Consider the following 27667-nt stretch of genomic DNA (forward strand, 5'->3'; position numbering starts at 1 on the left):
GCTAGAGTCCCCAGTTAGAGGTGCCCAGAGCTCTTAAGCACACTTTTTTTGCTTTGGACCACGACTTTAACCGCTCAGTCTCAAGCTTTTCACTTGACACCTTCACGCCATAAGCACATGGTTAGGGACAGCTTGGTTTAGCCGCTTAGGCCAGGAGTTTATTCCTTTGGGCCCTCCTATCCATTAATGCTCAAAGCCTTGGATCTTTTTTACCCTTGCCTTTTGGTTTAAAGGGTTACTGGCTTTTTCTGCTTGCTTTTTCTTTTTCTTTCTTTTTTTCTCTTTTTTTCGCAAGCTTTTCACTGCTTTTTCTTGCTTCAAGAATAAATTTTATGATTTTTCAGATTATCAATAACATTTCTCTTTTTTTTCATTATTTTTTCAAGAGCCAACAATTTTAACATTCATAAACTTCACTATAAAAAATATGCACTGTTCAAGCATTCATTCAGAAAACAAAAAGTATTGCCACCACATCAAAATAATTAAGCTAACTTCAAGATGATTTTAGAAATTAGGCACTTCTTGTTCTTTTGCAAATAAAAACATTTTTCATTTAAGAAAGGTGAGGGATTCATGGAATCATTCATAGCTTTAAGACATAGACACTAAACACTAATGATCATGTAATGAAGACACAAACATAGACAAAACATAAAGCATAAAAAAAATGAAAAACAGAAAAATAAGAACAAGGAAATTAAAGAACGGGTCCACCTTAGTGATGGCGGCTAGTTCTTCCTCTTGAAGATCTTATGGAGTATTTGAGCTCCTCTATGTCTCTTTCTTGCCCTTGTTGCTTTTCCCTCATGGCTCTTTGGTCCTCTCTAATTTCATGGAGGATGATGGAATGCTCTTGGTGCTCCATCCTTAGTTGCCTCATGTTGGAACTCAATTCTCCTAAGGAGGTGTTGATTTGCTCCCAATAATTATGTGGAGGAAAGTGCATCCCTTGGGGTATCTTAGGGATTTCTTGATGAGAAATTTCCTCATACTCTTGTTGAGGTCCATGAGTGGGCTCTCATGTTTGCTCCATCCTTTTTCTAGTGATGGGCTTTTGAGATGAATTTCTCCATCTCCCATGACTCAGAGTTGGAAGCAAATGCCTTCCCTTTCCTCTTCCTAGAGGTTTCTCCGGCCTTAGGTGCCATTAATGGTTATGGAAAAACAGAAAGCAGAGCTTTTTCCACACTAAACTTAAAAGTTTTGCTCGTCCTCGAGCAAAAGAAGAAAGAAGGGATTAGAAGAAGAAGAGATGGAGGAGATGGAGGTGTGTGAATGGTTTGGCCAGGGGGGTTTAGGTGGTTATGATGTGTGAAAAGGAAGGAGTGATGAGGGGCTTCTTGGAATAGGGGTTGGGTTTGGGAGGGAGATGGTTTGAATTTGAATGGGTGGGGGTAGGTGGTTTGTATGATGGTTTTGGAGGAGAGATGGAGGTGAGTGGTGGAGGTTTATGATGGATGGATGTGAGTGGTAAAAAGGATATGGGGAAGAGGGTAGGATTTGATAGGTGAAGGGTATTTGGGAAAGAGTTATTGATGGGATTGGTCAAGGGTATTTGGGGAAGAGTGTTATGGAAAGGTGTAAAGAGTAGAGAAGAAGAGGTGGGGTAAGTGGGGATTCTGTGGGGTCCACAGATCCTGAGGTGTCAAGGAATTCTGCTCCCTGCACCATTCTGGCGTTCAAACGCCCTCTGTGTGCCAATTCTGGCGTTAAACGCCAGCTCTGCTACCTTTCCTGGCATTAAACGCCAGTCTGTCTGCCATTTATGGCGTTTAACGCCAACCAGACGCCAAACACCCTTTTCTGGCGTTAAATGCCCAGAGTGCTGCCCATTCTGGTGTTTAACGCCCAGAATGCTGCCAGGCTGGGCGTTAAACGCCCATTCTGCTATCCTTACTGGCGTTTAAATGCCAGTAAGCCTGTCCTCCAGGGTGTGCTATTTTTGATGCTGTTTTTCATTTTGCTTTAATTCTGTAGCTATTTTTATGACTTCACATGATCATCAACCTAAAGAAAACATAAAATGACAATGGAATATAAATAAATATAGTTAAATAACATTGGGTTACCTCCCAACAAGTGCTTCTTTAATGTCAAAATAGCTTGACAATGAGCTCTTAGAGAGCTTCACAGATACTCAGAGCTTAATGGTGGCCTCCCAACACCAAACTTAGAAGTTGAGTGTGGGGGTTCTGTTTGACTCTGTATTGAGAGAAGCTTTTCATGCTTCCTCTCCATGGTTACAGAAGAAGATCCTTGAGCCTTAAACACAAGGTAGTCCTCATTCAATTAAAGGACTAACTCTCCTCTGTCCACATCTATCACAGCTCTTGCTGTGGCTAGGAAGGGTCTTCCAAGGATGATGGATTCATCCTCATCCTTCCCGGTGTCTAGGATTATGAAATCAGCAGAGATGTAAAAGCTTTCAACCTTCACTAAGACATTCTCTACAAGTCCATAAGCCTGTTTTCTTGAATTGTTTGCCATCTCTAGTGAGATTCTTGTAGCTTGTACCTCAAAGATCCCTAATTTCTCCATTACAGAGAGTGGCATGAGGTTTATACTTGAACCAAGGTCACATAGAGCCTTCTTAAAGGTCATGGTGCATATGATGAAGGTATTAAGAATTTTTCGGGATCTGATTTCTTCTGAGGTAATTTTTGTTGAACCAAGGTATTTAGTTCGTTGATGAGCAATGGAGGTTCATCCTCCCAAGTCTCATTACCAAATAACTTGGCATTCAACTTCATGATTACTCCTAGATACTGAGCAACTTGGACGTTAGTAATATCTTCATCCTCTTCAGAGGAAGAATACTCATCAGAGCTCATGAATGGCAACAGTAAGTTTAGTGGAATCTCTATGGTCTCTGTATAAGCCTCAGATTCCTTTAGTTCCTCAATAGGGAACTCCTTAGTGGCCAATGAACGTCCATTGAGGTCTTCCTCACTGGTATTCACTGCCTCTTCCTCCTCTGTGCATTCAGCCATGTTAGGTATATTGATGGCCTTGCACTCTCTCTTTGGATTCTCTTCTGTATTGCTTGGGAGAGTACTAGGAGGGATTTCAGTAACTCTTTTACTTAGTTGACCCACTTGTGCCTCCAAATTTCTGATGGAGGACCTTGTTTCAGTCATGAAACTGTGAGTGGTCTTACTTAGATCAGAGATTATGGTTGCTAAGTCAGAGAGGCTTTGCTTAGAATTCTTTATCTGTTGCTCAGAAGATGATGGAAAAGGCTTGCTATTGCCAAACCTATTCCTCCCACCATTATTATTGTTGAAGCCTTGATTAAGCTTCTGCTGATCCTTCCATGAGAAATTAGGATGATTCCTCCATGAAGGATTATAGGTGTTTCCATAGGATTCTCCCATGTAATTCACCTCTTCCATTGCAGGATTCTCAGGGTCATAAGCTTCTTCTTCAGAGGAAGCTTCTTTAGTACTGCCGGATGCAGCTTGCATTCCAGTCAAACTCTGAGAAATCATATTGACTTGCTGAGTCAATATTTTATTTTGAGCCAATATTAAATTCAGAGTATCAATCTCAAGAACTCCTTTCTTCTGAGTCATCCCATTATTCAAAGGATTTCTTTCAGAAGTGTACATGAACTGGTTATTTGCAACCATTTCAATGAGTTCCTGAGCTTCTGCAGGCGTCTTCTTTAGATGAAGAGATCCATTAGCTGAGTGATCCAATGACATCTTGGACAATTTAGACAGACCATCATAGAATATACATAAGATGCTCCATTCTGAAATCATGTCAGAAGGACACTTTCTGATCAATTGCTTGTATCTTTCCCAAGCTTCATAGAGGGATTCACCTTCCTTCTGTCTAAAGGTTTGGACTTCCACTCTAAGCTTGCTCAACTTTTGAGGTGAAAAGAATTTGGCCAAGAAAGAATTGACCAACTTTTCCCAAGAGTTCAGGCTTTCTTTAGGTTGTGAGTCTAACCATATCCTAACCCTGTCTCTTGCAGCAAAGGGGAAAAGCATAAGTCTGTAGACCTCGGGATTAACCCCATTGGTCTTGACAATGTCACAGATTTGCAAGAATTCAGCTAAGAACTGATGAGGATCTTCCAATGGAAGTCCATGAAACTTGCAGTTCTGCTGCATTAGAGAAACTAATTGAGGCTTAAGCTCAAAGTTGTTTGCTCCAATTGCAGGAATTGAGATGCTTCTTTCATAGAAGTCAGAAGTGGGTGCAGTAACGTCACCAAGCATCTTCCTTGCATCTCCACCATTGTTGTTATTTTCGGCTGCCATAACTTCTTCTTTTTCGAAAATTTCTGTTAGGTCCTATCCAGAGTGTTGTGCTTTAGCTTCTCTTAGCTTCCTCTTCAGAGTCCTTTCAGGTTCAGGATCAGCTTCAACAAGAATGTTCTTATCCTTGTTCCTGCTCATATGAAAAAGAAGAGAACAAAAAAGAATAGGAATCTTCTATGTCACAGTATAGAGATTCCTTTATATGAGTAGAAGAATAGAAGAAATAGAATGAAGAAGGGAGGAGAAGAATTCGAACACAGAGAGAGGGAGAGGGTTCAAATTATAAGAAGAAGAGAAGTGTTAGTAAATAAATAAAATAAATAGAAAGAGATGAGAGAGAGAAGAAATTCGAAATTTAATTTAAAAGAAGGGAAAAAATATTTTTGTTTTTATTTTAATTATTAGTTAGAATTCGAATTTAAGAAGAAAAATAAAATAAAAATAGAATTTAAAACAATTAGTCAAAGAATTTTGGAAAAAAGGGTTTTTGAAAATTAGAGAGAGAGAAAAGTAGTTAGGTGGTTTTGAAAAAGATAAGAAATAGTAAACTTTTAAAATCAAACAAAAAGTCAAGTAGTTAATTGAAAAAAGATTTGAAAATCAATTTTGAAAAGATATGATTGAAAATCATTTTGAAAAATATTTGAAAAAGAAATTAAAAAGATTTGATTTTTGAAATTAAAGTTGATTACTTGACTAACAAGAAAATAAAAGATATGATTCTAGAATTTAAAGATTGATCCTTTCTTAATAGGCAAGTAACAACTTGAAAATTTTGAATCAAAATATTAATTGTTAGCAATAAATTCGAAAATATGAAACAAAAATAAGAAAAAGATTTTGAAAATCAATTTTGAAATTTTCGAAAATATTAAGAAGAAAAATGAAAAAGATTTGAAAAGATAGAATTTTTAAATTGAAATTTTGGCTTGACTAACAAGAAACAACCAAATTTTGAAAATTTATGACTAAATCAATTCAAAATTTCAAAAATTATGAGTAAAATAAGGAAAAGATATTATTTTTTATTTTTGAATTAATGAAGAGAGAGAAAAACAAAACAATGACACAAAACATAAGAAATTAAGATCAAAACTAATAATGCATGCAAGAACACTTTGAATGTCAAGATGAACACCAAGAACACTTTGAAGATCATGATGAACATCAAGAACATATTTTTGAAAATTTTTAAGAAAAGAAAAATATGCCAGACACCAAACTTAAAAATTTTTAAACTTTAGACACTAATAATTCGAAAATACATATGAAAAACAAGAAAAGACACAAAACAAGAAAAATTAAAGATCAAACAAAGAAAATCATCAAGAAAAACTTGAAGATCATGAAAGAACACATACATGAATTTTCGAAAATTTAAAGAAAAATTAAAAAGATGCAATTGACACCAAACTTAAAATTTGACACTAAACTCAAACAAGAAACACAAAATTTTTGGTTTTTTTTATGGTTTTATTAATTTTTTTTGTATTTTTCGAAAATTATTTTAGAAAAGGAAAATAAAGAAATTCAAAATTTTTAATAAGAATTCCAGGATTCCTGTAATGTTAGTCTAAAGTTTCGGTCCAAAAGATTAGACATGGCCAATGGCTAGCCAAGCTTCAGCATAGAGTTATGAATGAGAATCCAAAGGCTCATGCAATGTGATTCTAAAGCTCCGGTCCAAAAGATTTAGCATGGCCAAGTGGCCAGCCAAGCTTTAACATAACACATACAAGCATGTCCTTTTTACAATAGAAGGTAGAAACCTTAGTCCAAAAGATTAGACATGGCTTAACAGCCAGCTAGGTTTCACCATATCTCATGAAGCTCTAGAATTCGTTCTTAAAAACTCTGAAGAACATAAAAATTTTTTTGAAAATTTTTATGAATTTTTCGAAAACTAATTTTTTTTGTATTTTTTTCGAAAATAAAAATAAAAAGCTTAAACATAAAATAAAATTACCTAATCTAAGCAACAAGATGAACCGTCAGTTGTCCAAACTCGAACAATCCCCGGCAACGGCGCCAAAAACTTGGTGCAAGGAATTGTGATTCACACTTTTCACATCTCCGCACAACTAACGAGCAAGTGCACTGGGTCGTCCAAGTAATAAACCTTACGTGAGTAAGGGTCGATCCCACGGAGTTTGTCGGCTTGAAGCAAGCTATGGTCATCTTGTAAATCTCAGTCAGGCGGATTGAAATGGTTATGAGGTTTTGATAATTAAAATATAAATAAAACATAAAATAAAATAAAGTTACTTATGTAATTCATTGGTGGGAATTTTAGATAAGCGTCTGAAGATGCTTTGTTTCTTCTGAACCTCTGCTTTCCTATTGCCTTCTTCCAACCATGCGTGCTCCTTTCCATGGCAAGCTGTAAGATCCTCTCAGTGAAAGTGGTCCTCTACGGTTTCTGCACGACTAATTGGTACGCGGAATCGTGATTACACTTTAATTATGTAAAATTCATTGCTCTTTCTTTCCCTGGAAATGGCGCCAAAAACATGATGCCAAGACCATGGTTCACAACTCCGTGTAACTAACCAGCAAGTGCACTGGGTCGTCCAAGTAATACCTTACGTGAGTAAGGGTCGAATCCCACGGAGATTGTTGGTATGAAGCAAGCTATAGTCACCTTGTAAATCTCAGTTAGGCAGATATAAAACAGTTATGGAGTTTTCGAATAATAATTAATAGAATAGGGATAGAGATACTTATGTAAATCATTGGTGAGAATTTCAGATAAGCGAATAGAGATGCTTTCGTTCCTCTGAACCTCTGCTTTCCTGCTGTCTTCATCCAATCAGTCTTACTCCTTTCCATGGCTGGCTTTATGCAAGGGCATCACCGCTGTCAGTGGCTACATCCCCTCCTCTCAGTGAAAAATATGCTCACATGCTCTGTCACAGCACGGCTAATCATCTGTCGGTTCTCGATCATGCTGGAATAGGATTCACCCTCCTTTTGCGTTTGTCACTAACGCCCAGCACTCGCGAGTTTGAAGCTCGTCACAGTCATTCAATCATTGAATCCTACTCGGAATACCACAGACAAGGTTTAGACTTTCCGGATTCTCTTGAATGCCGCCATCATTCTAGCTTACACCACGAAGATTCCGATTAAGAGATCTAAGAGATACTCATTCAGTCGAAGGTAGAATGGAAGTGGTTGTCAGGCACGCGTTCATAGGGAATGATGATGATTGTCACGTTCATCACATTCAGATTGAAGTACGAATGAATATCTTAGAAGCGAAATAAGATGAATTGAATAGAAAACAGTAGTACTTTGCATTAATCTTTGTGGAACAGCAGAGCTCCACACCTTAATCTATGGAGTGTAGAAACTATACCGTTAAAAATACATAAGTGAAAGGTCCAGGCATGGCCGAGAGGCCAGCCCTCAAATGTGATCTAAGATAGCATACAACTGATCAAAGATGTCTAATACAATAGTAAAAGGTCCTATTTATAATAAACTAGCTACTAGGGTTTACATGAGTAAGTAATTGATGCATAAATTCACTTCCGGGGCCCACTTGGTGTGTGCTTGGGCTGAGCTTGAGTGTTGCACGTGTAGAGGTCCTTCTTGGAGTTGAACGCCAGCTTTTGTGCCAGTTTGGGCGTTCAACTCTGGTTTTGGCTCCTTTTCTGGCGCTGGACGCCAGATTTGGGTAGAAAGCTGGCGTTGAACGCCAGTTTACATCGTCTATTCTTGGCCAAAGTATGGACTATTATACATTTCTGGAAAGCCCTAGATGTCTACTTTCCAACGCAATTGGAAGCGCGCCATTTCGAGTTCTGTAGCTCCAGAAAATCCACTTTGAGTGCAGGGAGGTCAGAATCCAACAGCATCAGCAGTCCTTTTTCAACCTCTGAATCTGATTTCTGCTCAAGTCCCTCAATTTCAGTCAGAAAATAACTGAAATCACAGAAAAACACACAATCTCATAGTAAAGTCCAGAAATGTGAATTTAACATAAAAACTAATGAAAACATCCCTAAAAGTAACTAGATCCTACTAAAAATATATTAAAAACAATGTCAAAAAGCGTATAAATTATCCGCTCATCACAACACCAAACTTAAATTGTTGCTTGTCCCCAAGCAATTGAAAATCAAATAGGATAAAAAGAAGAGAATATACTACAAATTCCAAATTATCAATGAAACATAGCTTCAATCATATGAGCGGGACTTATAGCTTTTTGGCTCTTGAATAGTTTTGGCATCTCACTTTATCCATTGAGGTTCAGAATGATTGGCATCTATAGGAACTTCAGATTTCGAATAGTGTTATTGACTCTCCTAGTTCAGTATGATGATTATTGAACACAGCTTCTTTATGAGTCTTGGCCGTGGCCCTAAGCACTTTGTTTTCCAGTATTACCACCGGATACATAAATGCCACAGACACATAATTGGGTGAACCTTTTCAGATTGTGACTCAGCTTTGCTAAAGTCCCCAATTAGAGGTGTCCAGGGTTCTTAAGCACACTCTTTGTTTTTGCTTTGGACCTTGACTTTAACCGCTCAGTCTCAAGTTTTCACTTGACACCTACACGCCACAAGCACATGGTTAGGGACAGCTTGGTTTAGCCGCTTAGACCAGGATTTTATTCCTTTAGGCCCTCCTATCCACTGATGCTCAAAGCCTTGGAATCCTTTTTATTTCCCTTGCCTTTTGGTTTTAAGGGTTATTGGCTTTTTCTGCTTGCTTTTTCTTTTTCTTTCTATTTTTTTTCGCCTATTTTTTTTTCCTGCAAGCTTTGTTCTTTGCTGCTTTTTCTTGCTTCAAGAATCATTTTTATGATTTTTCAGATTATCAAATAACATGTCTCCTAGTCATCATTCTTTCAAGAGCCAACATATTTAACATTCTTAAACAACAACTTCAAAAGACATATGCACTGTTCAAGCATTCATTCAGAAAACAAGAAGCATTGTCACCACATCAATATAATTAAACTAAGTTCAAGGATAAATTTGAAACTCATGTACTTCTTGTTCTTTTGATTTAAAACATTTTTCATTTAAGAGAGGTGATGGATTCATAGGACATTCATAACTTTAAGACATAGTTACTAACTACTAATGATCATGTAATGAAGACACAAACATAGATAAGTATATAACATAGAAAACGAAAAACAGAAGAAATAAGAACAAGGAATGAATCCACCTTAGTGATGGTGGCGTTTCCTTCTTGAGGAACCAATGATGTCCTTGAGCTCTTCTATGTCTCTTCCTTGTCTTTGTTGCTCCTCCCTCATTGCTTTTTGATCTTCTCTTATTTCGTGAAGCATGATGGAGTGCTCTTGATGTTCCACCCTTAGTTGTCCCATATTGGAACTCAATTCTCCTAGGGAGGTGTTGATTTGCTCCCAATAGTTTTGTGGAGGAAAGTGCATTTGAGGCATCTCCGGGATCTCATGGTGATGAGCTTCATACGCCTCTTGAGCTCAATGAATGGGCTCTCTTGCTTGCTCCATCTTTTTCTTAGTGATGGGCTTGTCCTCTTTAATGAGGATATCTCCCTCTATGTCAATCCCAGCCGAATTGCATAGGTGGCAAATGAGGTGAGGAAAGGCTAACCTTGCCATGGTGGAGGACTTGTCAGCCACCTTGTAGAGTTCTTGAGGTATAATCTCATGAACTTCCACCTCTTCTCCAATCATGATGCTATGGATCATGATGGCCCGGTCTATAGTAACTTTAGACTGGTTGCTAGTGGGAATGATTGAGCATTGAATAAACTCCAACCATCCTCTAGCTATAGGCTTGAGGTCCAATCTTCTTAGTTGAACCGGCTTGCCTTTGGAGTCAATCTTCCATTGAGCTCCTTCTACACATATGTCCATAAGGACTTGGTCCAACCTTTGATCAAAGTTGACTCTCCTTGTGTAGGGGCGTGCGTTCTCTTCCATGTTTGGCAAGTTGAACGTCAACCTCACATTCTCCGGACTAAAATCTAAGTATTTCCCCCGAACCATTGTAACATAGTTCTTTGGATCTGGGTTCTTACTTTGATCATGGTTCTTGATGATCCATGCATTAGCATAGAACTCTTGAACCATTAGGATGCCGACTTGTTGGATGGGATTTGTTAGAACTTCCCAACCTCTTCTTTGAATTTCATGTCGAATCTCCGGATACTCATTTCTTTTGAGTTTGAAAGGGACCTCAGGGATCACCTTCTTCTTGGCCACAACATCATAGAGGTGGTCTTGATGGGCTTTGGAGATGAACCTTTCCATCTCCCATGACTCGGATGTGGAAGCTTTTGTCTTCCCTTTCCCCTTTCTAGAGGATTCTCCGGTCTTAGGTGCCATCAATGGTAATGGAAAAACAAAAAGCTTATGCTTTTACCACACCAAACTTAGAATTTTGCTCGCCCTCGAGCAATAGAAGAATGAATAGATGAAGAAGAAGAAGAAATAGAGGAGAGGGGGGTGGGAAGTGTTTCGGCCAAGAAGGGTGTAGAGGGGTGTGTTGTGTGAGTTTGATAAAGAATGGAGGGCTTTATATAGGAAAGGGAGAGGGGAAAAGGTGTCGGCCATATGGGTGGGTTTGGGTGGGAAATTGGTTTTGAATTTTGAAGGTAGGTGGAGTTTATGAGGTAGGTTTATGGGGAAGAGTGGATGGATGTGAGTGGTGAGAAGAAGTGAGTGGAGGTAGATGGGGATCCTGTGGGATCCACAGATCCTGAGTGGATCCTGTGGGGTCCACAGATCCTGAGGTGTTCAAGGATTTACATCCCTGCACCCATTAGGCATGTAAAAATGCCTTTGCACACAACTCTGGGCGTTCAGCGCCAGGTTGGTGGCCATTTTGGGCGTTCAACGCCCATTTGTGTGCCATTTCTGGCGTTGAACGCCAGAACCATGCCTGTTCTGGCGTTCAGCGCCCAGAAGCTGCCCATTTTGGGCGTTCAGCGCCAGAACCATGCTCTGTTCTGGCGCTGAACGCCAGACAGATGCTCCTCCAGGGTGTGATTTTTCTTCAGCTGTTTTTGATTCCGTTTTCAATTTTTATATTCATTTTGTGACTCCACATGATCATGAACCTATAAAGACATATAAATAAGAAAAATATAGTTAGATAAATAAAAATTGGGTTGCCTCCCAACAAGCGCTTCTTTAATGTCAATAGCTTGACAGTGGGCTCTCATGGAGCCTCACAGATGTGCAGAGCTTTGTTGAGACTCTCCAACACCAAACTTAGAGTTTGGATATGGGAGTTCAACACCAAACTTAGAGTTTGGTTGTGGCCTCCCAACACCAAACTTAGAGTTTGACTGTGGGGGCTCTGGTTGACTCTGCTTTGAGAGAAGCTTTTTCTGCTTCCTCTCCATGGTTGCAGAGGGAGATCCTTGAGTTTTAAACACAAGGGAGTCCTTATTCCATTGAAGGACTATTTCACCTCTGTCAACATCAATCACAGCTCTTGCTGCGGCCAGGAAAGGTCTTCCTAGGATGATGGATTCATCCTCTTCCTTTCCAGTATCCAGGACTATGAAATCAGCAGGGATGTAAAGGCCTTCAACGTTTACTAACACGTCCTCTACTTGTCCATAAGCCTGTTTTCTTGAACTGTCTGCCATCTCTAATGAGATTTTAGCAGCTTGCACCCCATAGATTCCCAGTTTCTCTATTACAGAGAAGGGCATGAGGTTTATTCCTGAACCAAGGTCACACAAAGCCTTAAAGATCATGGTGCCTATGGTACAAGGTATTATGAACTTTCCAGGATCCTGTCTCTTCTGAGGCAATGTCAGTTGATCCAGATCACTTAGTTCATTGATGAACAAGGGAAGTTCAACTTCCCAAGTATCAATGCCAAATAATTTGGCATTTAGCTTCATGATTGCACCAAGAAACTTGGCAGTTTGCTCTTTAGTAACATCCTCATTCTCTTCAGAAGAGGAATACTCATCAGAGCTCATGAAGGGCATAAGGAGGTTCAATGGAATCTCTATGGTCTCTTGCAGAGTCTCAGATTCCTTTGGTTCCTCAGAGGGAAGCTCCTTATTGGTCACTGGACGTCCCAGGAGGTCTTCCTCCTTGGGATTCACGTTCTCCTCTCCCTCATTGGGTTCGGCCATTTTGCTTATGTCAATGGCCTTGCACTCTCCTTTTGGATTCTCTTCTGTATTGCTTGGGAGAGTACTGGGATGGATTTCAGTGATCCTTTTACTCAGCTGGCCCACTTGTGCTTCCAAATTTCTAATGGAAGACCTTGTTTCATTCATGAAGCTCACAGTGGCCTTGGATAGATCAGAGACTAGATTTGCTAAATTAGAAGCATTTTGTTCAGAGTTTTCTGTCTGTTGCTGAGTGGATGATGGAAAAGGTTTATTATTGTTAAACCTGTTTCTTCCACCATTATTAAAGCCTTGTTGAGGCTTTTGATCCTTCCATGAGAAATTTGGATGATTTCTCCATGATGAGTTATAGGTGTTTCCATAAGGTTCACCTAAGTAATTCACCTCTGCTATTGCAGGGTTCTCAGGATCATAAGCTTCTTCTTCATAAGAAGCCTCTTGAGTACTGTTGGATGCAGCTTGCATTCCATGCAGACTCTGAGAGATCATATTGACTTGCTGAGTCAATATTTTATTCTGAGCCAATATGGCATTCAGAGTATCAACTTCAAGAACTCCCTTCTTCATAGGCGTCCCATTACTCACAGGATTCCTTTCAGAAGTGTACATGAACTGGTTATTAGCAACCATGTCAATGAGTTCTTGAGCTTCTGCAGGCGTTTTCTTTAGGTGAATGGATCCACCTGCAGAAGTGTCCAGTGACATTTTTGATAGCTCAGATAAACCATCATAGAATATATTCAGGATGGTCCATTCTGAAAGCATGTCAGAAGGACACTTTTTGGTCAACTGTTTGTATCTTTCCCAAGCTTCATAGAGGGATTCACCTTCTTTCTGTCTGAAGGTTTGAACATCAGCTCTAAGCTTGCTCAGCTTTTGAGGAGGAAAGTACTTGGCTAAGAAAGCCGTGACCAGCTTATCCCAAGAGTTCAGGCTGTCTTTGGGTTGAGAATCCAACCATAATCTAGCTCTGTCTCTTACAGCAAAGGGGAAAAGCATGAGCCTGTAGACTTCAGGATCTACTCCATTAGTCTTAACAGTATCACATATCTGCAAGAATTCAGTTAAGAACTGAAAAGGATCTTCAGATGGAAGTCCGTGAAACTTGCAGTTCTGCTGCATCAGAGAAACTAATTGAGGTTTCAGCTCAAAGTTGTTTGCTCCAATGGCAGGAATGGAGATGCTTCTTCCATGTAAATTGGAATTAGGTGCAGTAAAGTCACCAAGCATCTTCCTTACATTATTATTATTTTCGGCTGCCATCTCCTCTTCCTGTTCAAAAATTTCTGAAAGGTTATCTCTGGATTGTTGTATTTTAGCTTCTCTTAGTTTCCTTTTCAGAGTCCTTTCAGGTTCTGGATCTGCTTCCACAAGAATGTTCTTATCCTTGCTCCTGCTCATATGACAAAGAAGAGGGCACAGAAAAATAATAATAATAATAGAGATCCTTTATACCACAGTATAGGGATCCCTGTGTGAGTAGAAGAAGAGGGGGAGACAAAGAATGTAATGTAATGGAAGAAACACAACTGTGAGGAGGGTTGAGATGTGAGATGAGATGTTAGTATTTTTCGAAATTTTTTTTTTAAAATCAAAAATAAAAATAAGAATAATTAGTTAATTAAAAAGAAATTTTTGAAAAAGAGGGAAGATATTTTCGAAAATTAGAGAGAGAGAGAGTTAGTTAGGTAGTTTTGAAAAAGTTAAGAAACAAACAAAAAGTTAGTTAGTTAGTTGAAACAAATTTTGAAAAGATAAGAAGTTAGGCGATTAGAAAAGATATTTTGAAACCAACTTTTTGAAAAAGGTAAAATGATAAGATATTTTTGAAAAGATATGATAGAAATTAGTTTTTGAAAAAGATTTGATTTTTAAAATCACAATTAATGACTTGATTCATAAGAAATCACAAGATATGATTCTAGAATTCAAAGTTTGAATCTTTCTAAACAAGCAAGTAACAAACTTCAAATTTTTGAATCAAAATATTAATTGATTATGTTATTTTCGAAAATTTGATATAAAAATAAGAAAAAGATTTTTGAAAAATATTTTTAGAATTTTCGAAAATAACTAAGAATTTTGAAAAAGATTTGATTTTTGAAAAAGATTTTGAAAAAGATAAGATTTTCAAATTGAAAATTTGATTTGACTCATGAGAAACAATTTGATTTTAAAAATTTTTGAAAAAGTCAATCCAAATTTTCGAATTTGATGAGAGAAAATGGGAAAGATATTTTTTTGATTTTTTGAATTTTTATGATGAGAGAGGAAAACAGGAAAAATGATGCAATGCATGAAAGTTATGGATCAAAACAATGAATGCATGCAAGAATGCTATGAATGTCAAGATGAACACCAAAAACATTTTGAATGTCAAGATGAACATCATAGACACAATTTTGAAAAATTTTTAATGCAAAGAAAACATGCAAGACACCAAACTTAGAATTTTTTAATGCTTACGCACTAAGAATTCAAGAATGCATATGAAAAACACCATACAACACAAAACAAAAAATCATCAAGATCAAACAAGAAGACTTACCAAGAACAACTTGAAGATCATGAAGAACACTATGAATGCATGAAATTTTCGAAAAATGCAAGATGCACATGCAAATGACACCAAACTTATGACATGACTCATGACTCAAACAAGAAACACAAAAAATGTTTTTGATTTTTATGATTTTCTAATTTCTTTTGGATCTTTTTTTCGAAAATTATATGAAAAAGAAAAAATAAGGATTCCAAAATTTTTAACATGAATTCCAGGAATCTTGCATTCTTAGTCTGAAGCTTCAGTCCAGGAATTAGACATGGCTCACTAGCCAGCTAAGCTTTCAATGAAAGCTCTGGTCCAAAACACTAGACATGGCTAATGGCCAGCCAAGCTTCAGCATGTAATTCAGACATGTCACGCCTGACATACTCATTCCCAAAGGAATTAGACATGGCTTTACAGCCAGCCAGGCTTCAACATGCTTCATGAAACACTAGAATTCATTCTTAAAAATTTTGAATAAAAAATTTTTTCGAAAACAGGTGAGAAAATTTTTGGAAGATTTTGAAAAGTTTTTGAAAAGAAAACAAAAAGAAAATTACCTAATCTGAGCAACAGGATGAACCGTCAGTTGTCCAAACTCAAACAATCCCCGGTAACGGCGCCAAAAACTTGGTACGCGGAATCGTGATTACACTTTAATTATGTAAAATGCATTGCTCTTTCTTTCCCTGGAAATGGCGCCAAAAACATGATGCCAAGACCATGGTTCACAACTCCGTGTAACTAACCAGCAAGTGCACTGGGTCGTCCAAGTAATACCTTACGTGAGTAAGGGTCGAATCCCACGGAGATTGTTGGTATGAAGCAAGCTATAGTCACCTTGTAAATTTCAGTCAGGCAGATATAAAACAGTTATGGAGTTTTCGAATAATAATTAATAGAATACGGATAGAGATACTTATGTAAATCATTGGTGAGAATTTCAGATAAGCGAATAGAGATGCTTTCGTTCCTCTGAACCTCTGCTTTTCTGCTGTCTTCATCCAATCAGTCTTACTCCTTTCCATGGCTGGCTTTATGCAAGGGCATCACCATTGTCAGTGGCTACATCCCCTCCTCTCAGTGAAAAATATGCTCACATGCTCTGTCACAGCACGGCTAATCATTTGTCGGTTCTCGATCATGCTGGAATAGGATTCACCCTCCTTTTGCGTTTGTCACTAACACCCAGCACTCGCGAGTTTGAAGCTCGTCACAGTCATTCAATCATTGAATCCTACTCGGAATACCACAGACAAGTTTTAGACTTTCCGGATTCTCTTGAATGCCGCCATCATTCTAGCTTACACCACGAAGATTCCGATTAAGAGATCTAAGAGATACTCATTCAGTCGAAGGTAGAACGGAAGTGGTTGTCAGGCACGCGTTCATAGGGAATGATGATGATTGTCACATTCATCACATTCAGATTGAAGTACGAATAAATATCTTAGAAGCGAAACAAGATGAATTGAATAGAAAACAGTAGTACTTTGCATTAATCTTTGAGGAACAGCAGAGCTCCACACCTTAATCTATGGAGTGTAGAAACTCTACCGTTAAAAATACATAAGTGAAAGGTCCAGGCATGGCCGAGGGGCCAGCCCTCAAATGTGATCTAAGATAGCATACAACTGATCAAAGATGTCTAATACAATAGTAAAAGGTCCTATTTATAATAAACTAGCTACTAGGGTTTACATGAGTAAGTAATTGATGCATAAATTCACTTCCGGGGCCCACTTGGTGTGTGCTTGGGCTGAGCTTGAGTGTTGTACGTGTAGAGGTCCTTCTTGGAGTTGAACGCCAGCTTTTGTGCCAGTTTGGGCGTTCAACTCTGGTTTTGGCTCCTTTTCTGGCGCTGGACGCCAGATTTGGGTAGAAAGTTGGCGTTGAACGCCAGTTTACGTCGTCTATTCTTGGCAACGCAATTGGAAGCGCGTCATTTCGAGTTCTGTAACTCCAGAAAATCCACTTTGAGTGCAGGGAGGTCAGAATCCAACAGCATCAGCAGTCCTTTTTCAACCTCTGAATCTGATTTCTGCTCAAGTCCCTCAATTTCAGTCAGAAAATACCTGAAATCACAGAAAAACACACAATCTCATAGTAAAGTCCAGAAATTTGAATTTAACATAAAAACTAATGAAAACATCCCTAAAAATAACTAGATCCTACTAAAAATATATTAAAAACAATGTCAAAAAGCGTATAAATTATCCGCTTATCACTAATCAACTGTCGGATTTCTCGTCTCGGATGAAAAATACCAGGTACAGCTACCGCATGGCTAATCATCTGTCGGTTCCTGCTAGCATCGGAATAGAATCCATTGATCCTTTTTCACACTGTCACTGCGCCCAACATCGCAGGTTTGAAGCTCGTCACAGTCATCCCTTCCCGGATCCTACTCGGAATACCACAGACAAGGTTTAGACTTTCCGGATCCTAGGAATACTGCCAATGATTCTAGCCTATACCACGAAGATACTAGTCTCACGGACTCGGTCCGTGTATTAGATATCCAAGAGAATATACTCCAGGTGTCGTCCAATGACTATGTTGAACATCATGTAGATCGCTTTGTGGTTGTCAGGCACATGGATCTTGGCTAAGCGAGTAACGAAGATTGGGTGATTGTCACGGGTCACCCCTTCATTCTGAATTAATTGAATTAAGTACGAGAGTATATCTTGGAGAAGAAGTAGGTGTGAATTGAAAGAAAAACAATAGTACTTGCATTAATTCATGAAGAACAGCAGAGCTCCACAACTTAATCTATGGGGTGTAGAAACTCCACCGTTGAAAATACATAAGTGAAAAAGGTCTAGGCATGGTCGTGAGGCCAGCCTCTAAAACATGAACAACAGATGAAAAAAGTCTAAGATAGTATGCGAATACAATAGTAAAAAGTGCTATTTATATTAAACTAGTAACTTAGGTTTACAGAAAATGAATAACTAAGTGCAGATAGTGCAGAAATCCACTTTCGGGGCCCACTTGGTGTGTTCTTGGGCTGAGCAATGAAGCTTTTTCATGCATAGGCTGTTCTTGGAGTTAAACGCTAGCTTTGGTGCCAGTTTGGGTGTTTTACGCCATGATGTTTTAGGCTGGCTTTGGACGCCAGTTTGGGCCATCAAATCTCGGGCAAAGTATGGACTATTATATATTACTGGAAAGCCCAGGATGTCTACTTTTCAACGCAATTAAGAGCGCACTAATTTGGCTTTGATAGCTCCAGAAAATCTACTTCGAGTGCAGGAGGGTCAAAATCCAACAGCATCTGCAGTCCTTTTTCAGCCTCTGAATAAGATTTTTGCTCAAGTCCCTCAATTTCAGCCAGAAAATACCTGAAATTACAGAAAAACACACAAACTCATAGTAAAGTCTAGAAATATGATTTTTTCATAAAAACTAATAAAGATATAATAAAAAGTAACTAAAACATACTAAAAACTATGTAAAAACAATGCCAAAAAGGGTATAAATTATCCGCTCATCAAGCTTCATGGTTCTTATTAGCTAACTCTTGATGCTTGATCATCTTCTCCATCATCATCTCCAAATTGGAGACTCTTTGGGCTTCTTGGGGTAGTAGTGGCTGAGTGTGAGATGAAGGTGGTTGTTGAAAATTATTTTGGTTAGTTGATGGGTTGTGGGGTGGATAGAAGTTGGAATTCGGGTAGTTGTTTTGTGGTTTTCTATATGGATTTTGATTAGTGTTTTGATGATTCTAGTGATTTGTGTTGCGGGAGTTGTTTTGGTTGGAGTTCCTTTGCCATGAATTTTGGTTCTGGTTGTCTCCCCACCTTAGATTGGGATGATTCTTCCAAGAGGAGTTGTAAGTGTCTCCATAAAATTCATTCTGTCCAGCTCCTTGATTGTGCATATAATTCACTTGTTCTTACTGCTTCTCTTCATAAGCTTCTTCATTCTGCCCCCATCCAGCTGATGGTTGATTTGGAGTGCTAACTGCTGCAATTTGAAGACCATCAATTCTCTTAGCCATCAATTCTATTTGCTACTGGATTTGTTGGTGCATCACCTTATTTTGTGCCAAAATGGTGTCCACACCTTCCAGCTCCAACACATTTTTCCTTTGAGATGGCTGGCGTTGCCTTTGATGACCATAGAAGTATTGATTGTTAGTCACAGTGTCTATGAGGTTTTGGGCTTCCTCAGCTGTCTTCATGAGTTGTAATGAACCTCCTGCTGAATAATCAAGAGCTTCTTGAGCCCTCAGTGTCAGGCATTCATAGAAATTTTGGAGTTTATCCCATTCATTGAACATCTCCGATGGACACTTTTTGATCAAGGCTTTGTATCTTTTCCAGGCATCATATAGTGATTCTCCATCCAATTGAGTGAATGTTTGCACCTCTGTCTTCAATCTAATGATCCTCTGAGGTGGGTTTTGGCTAGGAATTTGCTCACTAGATCTTCCCAATTGTTGATGCTTTCCTTGGGGAATGTCTCTAGCCATTGAGAAGCCTTGTCCCTTAAGGAGAATGGAAATAGCAACAGTTTGTAGATGTCTAGATGCACACCATTGGTTTTGACAGTTTCACAAATCCTCAGAAAGATGGATAAATGTTGGGTTGGATCTTCAAGTGGACCTCCTCCATAGGAACAGTTGTTCTGCACCAGAGTAATAAGTTGAGGCTTCAACTCAAAATTGTTTACATGAACATTGGGAGTTAGTATGTTGCTCCCACAGTTTCTTGGGTTGGGGAAGGTGTACGAAGCTAGGACTCTCCTTTGAGGTGAGCCATTGTTGTTAGCCACATCCTCAGGGTGATTTGGGATGTTATCCTCCATCTCTTGATCCTCTTCTTCTGATGCTTCTTCTTTAAATTCCCTTTCCTCTTGCTTCTTTTCTTCTTCTCAGTAATGTTCTCTCTGACTCAGAATCAAAGGAGGTGGATTCACCTCTCCTTCCTCCCTGCATACAAACAACACCAGAAAACGAAAATAAGACACTCTACTGCTAGAGTGTGGTTAAGGTTAGTTGAAACAAAATCCCAAACAGTTAAAATGCTTAACAAAACAAAGAAAAAGTGCTTAATCTAGATTATCACCTACTTAATCATTGTCAATCTAAATCAATCCCCGGCAACGGCGCCAAAAACTTGATGAGGGAAAAATGATTCCACACAAAACTCACCGGCAACTGTACCGGACCGCATCAAGTAATAATAACTCACAGGAGTGAGGTCGATCCCACAAGGATTGCTCTCTTCACAAAACAGAAAACAGGAAATTGCAAATGAAAAAAAAAGTGAAAGAAAATCTAAGATCAGAACTCCAATTCTTCAAAATGCAAAAAGGCACAAAAAAAGATGACTTCGAATTGAAATAATTCAGAAGAATTCTTCAATCCAAGTTCCAGATCCAAAATAGAAAGTAAAAGATTGCAGAAGAGAGAAAACAAAAATAGAAAAGAAAATTTTAGATCTGATCTCAATTCTAAATTCTAGAAATTGAAAACTAAAAGAGAGCTCCTCTGAAATTAAATTCCTATCTATATATACACTTTCTATTTCAGGCCTTCAGCACTTGGAGTGGGCTTTTTGGTCTTGCATGAAGTAGATCAAAATGGGCATTTGTTGCAGCTTCAGGTGAACGTAGTGTTCTCAAATTGAACGCAACGTTCTTTCACCGACGCGGGCGCGTCCCTGGAATTCCTCATTATCGACGCGGGTGCGTACTGTGCGCAAGCGCGCCCTTGAGTAGTGTTCATTAACTAAACGCTCCGTTCGCGCCATGAGCGCTATGTCCGCGTGCGCGCCTTGTGCGCTTGCGCGTGTATAGCAAAATATCAATTCTGCGTTCCAGCGTCTTGTACGCGTCTGCATCCATCACCACTTTTATTCCATCGGCGCGGGCGCGGCATGTGCGCGTGTACGTCGATTCCCTTTTTCAAGTTCCCACTCTAGAAGTATCGCAGGCGTTCACTCGAAATGAACGTAGCGTTCATTGTTGGTGAACGCTGATCCTAGATGCACGCAGGCGCGCCATCTGCGCGTGCGCATGGATCTCCAAACTTGCTTCGTCATGCAGAGGAGGCTAGTGCGCGTATGCGCCCTTGTGAACTTAGCGTTCATTGAGTGAACGCAGCGTTCTCCTGCACGTTGCTTTCCTCTTTGTTTCTTCTTCTCATTTCTTTACTTATTATATTTTAAACATGCCATCAAAGTCTCATCAAAATCATAAGGTTTTGCATCATCTATAATAATCAATAAAATTGTGCATAAATCTCATGATTTTATACAAAAATCTACAATGTTTAATTGAGTTTAGGCAACATGAAATTCTACTCCAATCACTTACTTATTGTGCAAGAAAGTGCATAAAACCTAATGAAACAGATGAAAAATGCTTGTGAAACTAGCATAAGATTACTTGTCATCAGTGACGCGTAAGCGTCTGGCATGCATCCCCGCGCATACACAACTCTCGGGTTGAACTGCACTGGAGCCAAAAAGACATATGACGCGTGCGCATCAGGTACGCGCACGCGTGGATAGCCACATAGTGAAACTGACGTGGAAGTATCAGGGGTGCGTATGCGTGGGTAAATTTGTGCCTATAGCACAGTTCCAGCGCGAGGTCATCACAACTCTCTGTTCAAACACTCATTTACGCCGAATTCCAGGGTCACGCATACGCGTCATGGACGCTTATGCGTGGGTGGCTAACAACGCAAGCGACGCGCACGCGTGAAGTACGCGTACGCGTGGGCTTGTTTGTGCGCAGAGCATGGTTCCAGTGCCAATCCCGCATAACTCTTTGTTCAATTCCTATTCTTTTCGCATTCACTAGGACGCGTTCGCGTCCTAGACGCTTGCGCGTCGAATGCGTTTTTTTTATTATATGCAGAATGCAGGTGATTATGCAGAAATTATGAATGAACACTGATAAAAACAAAATAAAATAAAACTAGGAATAAAAAAGGACGATCATACCATGGTCATGTTTCTTCAGTAGACTTGTTAATCTCATGTTACAAAAATGAGTGCCTTGATCACTCACGATTGCTCGTGGTGATCCAAAATGACAGATAATATGATTTCTAACAAAAGAGACAACAACATTAGCATCATCAGTATGGGTAGAAATTGCTTCCACCCATTTAGAAACATAATTGACACCTAACAATATGTATAAGAAACCACTAGAGTTTGGAAATAGACCCATGAAGTCAATGCCCCAAACATCAAAAATTTCACAGAACAACATAAGTTGTTGGGGCATCTCATCCTTCTTGGATATATTCCCAAACCTTTGGCACGGGAGCAAGATTTACAGAAGGCATTAGCATCTTTAAAAAGGGTGGGCCACCAGAATCCACAGTCTAAAATTTTTCTAGCTGTTCTTTGAGGACCAAAATGTCTACCACTCTCAGAGGAGTGGCAGGCCTCTAAAATTGACTGGAATTCTGATTGAGGCACACACCTTCTAATTATCTGGTCAGCACCATACCTCCATAAATATGGGTCATCCCATATATAATATTTGGACTCGCTTTTCAGCTTGTCCCTTTGATGCTTTGTAAAATTGGGAGGGAAGGTATGACTAACTAAATAATTAGCTATAGGTGCATACCAAGGGACTACCTCGGATATTGCGTGCAAGCTATCAAATGAAAAAGCATCATCGATAGGAGTAGAGTCATTCTTAATGTGCTCTAGGCGACTCAAGTGGTCCGTCACTAAATTCTGGGAACCACTCCTATCTTTAATTTCTAAATCAAATTCTTGCAGCAACAATATCCAACGTATTAACCTTGGTTTAGACTCTTTTTTAGCTAACAAATATTTTAGAGCTGCATGGTCCGAGTATACTACCACCTTAGTACCAATTAAGTAGGCTCGGAATTTATCCAGAGCAAAAACAATAGCTAGAAGCTCTTTTTCAATGGTAGTATAATTAGACTGAGCAGCGTCTAAGGTCTTAAAAGAGTCCTTACCTTCGCGCTGAGCCAGTGCCGCTCCTACTGCATAGTTGGAGGCATCATACATAATCTCAAATGGCTGGCTCCAGTCGGGTCCTCTCATAATCAGAGCTTGAGTCAAGGTGATCTTCAGCTTATCAAACGCTTCCATGCAGTCCTCACTCAGCTCGAACTCAACATCCTTCTGCAGTAGTCTGGATAAAGGCAATGCTACCTTACTGAAGTCCTTGATAAATCTCCGGTAGAAACTTGTATGACCAAGGAACGAATGGACTTCCCTCATGGAGGAGGGGTAAGGTAAACTAGAAATGACATCTACCTTTGCTGGATCAACTAATATACCAGTATTAGAAACAACATGTCCTAGAACAATACCTTGTTTTACCATAAAATGGCATTTTTCAAAATTTAATACAAGGTTTGAACTGACACACCTATCTAATACTCTAGCTAAACTATCCAAGCAAAGGTTAAATGAATCACCATACACATTAAAGTCATCCATGAAAACTTCCATAAAGTTTTCAAGAAGATTTGAGAAAGTGCTCATCATGCACCTTTGAAACGTAGCCGGTGCATTACATAAGCCAAAAGGCATCCTCTTATATGCATATGTTCCAAAGGGACAGATAAAAGTAGTTTTCTCCTGATCTTCAGGAGCTATATGAATTTGAAAATAGCCAGTGTAACCATCTAGAAAAGAGTAGTGTGATTTATCTGACAGGCGATCAAGCATCTGATCGATGAATGGCAGGGGGTAGTGATCCTTGCGAGTAGCCTGGTGGAGGCGCCTATAATCAATGCACACCCTCCAGGAGTTCGCACTCTAGTTGTCAGGAGCTCTCCATGCTCATTCCTTACTGTTGTGACTCTAGACTTCTTGGGCACCACTTGTACAGGGCTGACCCATTCACTATCCGAGATTGGATAGAAGATGTCAGCTTCAAGCAATCTGGTCACTTCCTTCTTGACAACTTTGAAGATAGTGAGATTCAGCCGCTTTTGTGGTTGACAAACAGGCCTTGCTCCCTCTTCTAAAAATATACGGTGCTGACAGACTTGAGGGATGATGCCTACTATATCCGCCAAGCTCCACCCAATAGCTTTCTTTTGTCTTCTCAACACACTAAGCAGCTGCTCCTCCTGTTGGGAAGTGAGTTCCCTTGCAATGATAACTGGGAGCTTCTGATTATCCTCAAGGTAAGCATACTTGAGGTAGGGTGGAAGGGGCTTCAACTCCATTTTCTGCTCATGGCTAGGCACTTGATCATTTGGAGCTGGTGATGGTGGCAATGTGTCTTCATTTTGTTCAGAGGGTTTCCCCACACTTGCACCTTGCTCCATGTACATCTTTTCTACTTCTTCTTGGTGAACTGCAGCTATAGTTTCATCAATGATGTCGCACTGGAAGATGGAGTGATCTTCCGGAGGGTGCTTCATGGCTTTATCCAGGTTGAAGCTCACTGCTCTGCCATGTATTTCAAAAGAGTAAGTTCCTGAGAAGGCATCCAATTTGAACCTTGAAGTCTTCAGAAATGGCCTTCCAAGCAAGATGGATGATGGTCTTCCTGAGTCATTAGGGGGCATCTCCAAGATGTAGAAATCAATAGGGAATGTTAGCCCCTTAATGCTGACTAACACATCTTCAGCAACTCCAACCACCGAGATTATGCTTTTATCTGCCAAAACAAAACGTGCTGTCGACCTTTTTAAGGGAGGGAGCCTCAAGGCATCATATACATATAATGGCATAATACTGACACATGCACCTAAATCACACATGCAGTCATAAAATTGTACACCCTCTATAGTAATAGTAACCATGCATGGACCCGGATCACTACATTTTTCCGATACAGCACCCATTAAAGCAGAAATAGAGTTACCTAGAGGAATAGTTTCTAAATCATGTATTTTATCATTATTCATGCATAAATCTTTTAGAAACTTAGCATACTTGGGTACCTAGCGAATGGCATAAAAAAGGGAAATCGTTACCTCAACCTTTTTGAAGATCTCCACCATCTTGGGGTCTAGCTCCATTTGCTTTCTGGATTTCCTAGCAAGGTGTGGAAAAGGAATGGGAATGGCTTCTCTTGTAACTTCAGCTTCTTTTGGTGTTCCATTCCTTGGTTGAGCCACTTCTTCTTCAACCATGTCTTATACTTCCTCCTCTTCTTCAACATCCTCTACTGGTGCACGAAATTGTGATCTCAGGCAACGGCGCCAAAAACTCTGTACGCACGTCTTAATAAATTATTTTTCATTCACAACTTCGATACAACTAACCAGCAAGTGCACTGGGTCGTCCAAGTAATAAACCTTGCGTGAGTAAGGGTCGATCCCATGGAGATTGTCGGTATGAAGCAAGCTATGGTCACCTTGTAAATCTCAGTCAGGCGGATATAAAATAGTTATGGAGTTTTCGAACATAAATAATAAACAGATAGAAAATAAGGATAGAAACACTTATGTATATCATTGGTGAGAATTTCAGATAAGTGTATAGAGATGCTTTCGTTCCTCTGAACCTCTGCTTTCCTGCTGTCTTCATCCAATCAGTCTTACTCCTTTCCATGGCTGGCTTTATGTAAGGACATCACCGTTGTCAATGGCTACTTTTTATCCTCTCTGGAAAATAGTCCGATGCGCTGTCACTGCATGGCTAATCGTCTGGAGGCATCACCCTTGTCAATGGCTGCATCCCATCCTCTTGTGAAAATGGTCCAAATGCTCTGTCACAGTACGGCTAATCATCTGAGGTTCTCGATCATACTGGAATAGGATTTACCCTCCTTTTGCGTCTGTCACTACGCCCAGCACTCGCGAGTTTGAAGTTCATCACAGTCATTCAATCTCAGAGTCCTACTCGGAATACCACAGACAAGGTTTAGACTTTCCGGACTCTCATGAATGCCGCCATCAATCTAGCTTATGCCACGAAGATTCTGATTAAGAGATCCAAGAGATACTCATTCAATCTAAGGTGGAACGGAAGTGGTTGTCAGGCACGCGTTCGTGGGGGAATGATGATGATTGTCACGTTCATCACATTCAGGTTGAAGTGCGAATGAATATCTTAGAAGTGGAATAAGTTGAATTGAATAGAAAAACAGTAGTACTTTGCATTAATCTTTGAGGAACAGCAGAGCTCCACACCTTAATCTATGGAGTGCAGAAACTCTACCGTATGAAAATACATAAGTGATAATGGTCCAGGCATGACCGAATGGCCAGCCCCCATGAAAGTCTAAGATAGCATAAAACTGATCAAAGATGATCCGAAGATGTCTAATACAATAGTAAAAAGTCCTATTTATAATAAACTAGCTACTAGGGTTTACAGAAGTAAGTAATTGATGCATAAATCCACTTCCGGGGCCCACTTGGTGTGTGCTTGGACTGAGCTTGAATGTTACACGTGCAGAAGTCATTCTTGGAGTTGAACGCCAGTTTGTAACGTATTTCTGGCATTCAACTCTGGCTTGTGACGTGTTTCTGGCATTTAACTCCAGACAGCAGCGTAGAATTGGTGTTCAATGCCCTTTTACGTCCTCTAAACTCGGCCAAAGAATAGAGTATTATATATTGCTGGAAAGCCCTGGATGTCTACTTTCCAACGCAATTGGAAGCGCGCCATTTCGAGTTCTGTAGCTCTAGAAAATCCACTTTGAGTGCAGGGAGGTCAGAATCCAACAGCATCAGCAGTTCTTCTTCAACCTCTGAATCTAATTTTTGCTCAAGTCCCTCAATTTCAGACAGAAAATATATGAAATCACAGAAAAACACACAAACTCATAGTAAAGTCCAGAAATGTGAATTTAACATAAAAACTAATGAAAACATCCCTAAAAGTAACTAGATTCTACTAAAAACATACTAAAAATAATGCCAAAAAGCGTATAAATTATCCGCTCATCACAACACCAAACTTAAATTGTTGCTTGTCCCCAAGCAACTGAAAATCAAATAGGATAAAAAGAAGAGAATATACTATGAATTCCAAACTATCAATGAAACATAGCTCCAATCAGATGAGCGGGACTTGTAGCTTTTTGCCTCTTGAATCGTTTTGGCATCTCACTTTATCCATTGAAGTTCAGAATGATTGACTTCTATAGGAACTCAGAGTTCAGATAGTGTTATTGATTCTCCTAGTTCAGTATGATGATTCTTGAACACAACTATTTTATGAGTCTTAGCCGTGGCCCTAAGCACTTTGTTTTCCAGTATTACCACCGGATACATAAATGCCACAGACACATAACTGGGTGAACCTTTTCAGATTGTGACTCAGCTTTGCTAAAGTCCCCAATTAGAGGTGTCCAGGGTTCTTAAGCACACTCTTTTTTTGCTTTGGACCTTGACTTTAACCGCTCAGTCTCAAGTTTTCACTTGACACCTTCACGCCACAAGCACATGGTTAGGGACAGCTTGATTTAGCCGCTTAGGCCTGGATTTTATTCCTTTAGGCCCTCCTATCCACTGATGCTCAAAACCTTGGGATCCTTTTTATTTACCCTTGCCTTTTGGTTTTAAGGGTTATTGACTTTTTGCTCTTGCCTCTTGGTTTTAAGAGCTTTGGCTTTTTCTGCTTGCTTTTTCTCTCTTTTTTTTCGCTATTTTTTTTTCTTTTTTTTTCTGCAAGCTTTGTTCTTTGCTGCTTTTTCTTGCTTCAAGAATCATTTTTATGATTTTTCAGATTATCAAATAACATGTCTCCTTGTCATCATTCTTTCAAGAGCCAACATATTTAACATTCTTAAACAACAACTTCAAAAGACA

The 27667-nt window shown here is 39.4% G+C and overlaps 2 non-coding genes across 2 annotated transcripts; both read left to right on the top strand.

Moving 5' to 3' along the window:
- The first annotated feature begins 3760 nt into the window (after positions 1-3760).
- On the top strand, positions 3761-3869 carry LOC148553930 (small nucleolar RNA R71). Its single transcript, XR_015893130.1, has one exon. It is a non-coding gene; the product is annotated as a small nucleolar RNA R71 (small nucleolar RNA).
- Positions 3870-13142: 9273 nt separating this feature from the next.
- LOC148553931 (small nucleolar RNA R71) lies at positions 13143-13250 on the top strand. Its single transcript, XR_015893238.1, has one exon. It is a non-coding gene; the product is annotated as a small nucleolar RNA R71 (small nucleolar RNA).
- Positions 13251-27667: the final 14417 nt, after the last annotated feature.

Source organism: Arachis ipaensis, chromosome B7 (assembly GCF_059453495.1).
Source record: "Arachis ipaensis isolate K30076 ecotype BB chromosome B7, ASM5945349v1, whole genome shotgun sequence".
Classification (NCBI taxonomy): domain Eukaryota; kingdom Viridiplantae; phylum Streptophyta; class Magnoliopsida; order Fabales; family Fabaceae; genus Arachis; species Arachis ipaensis.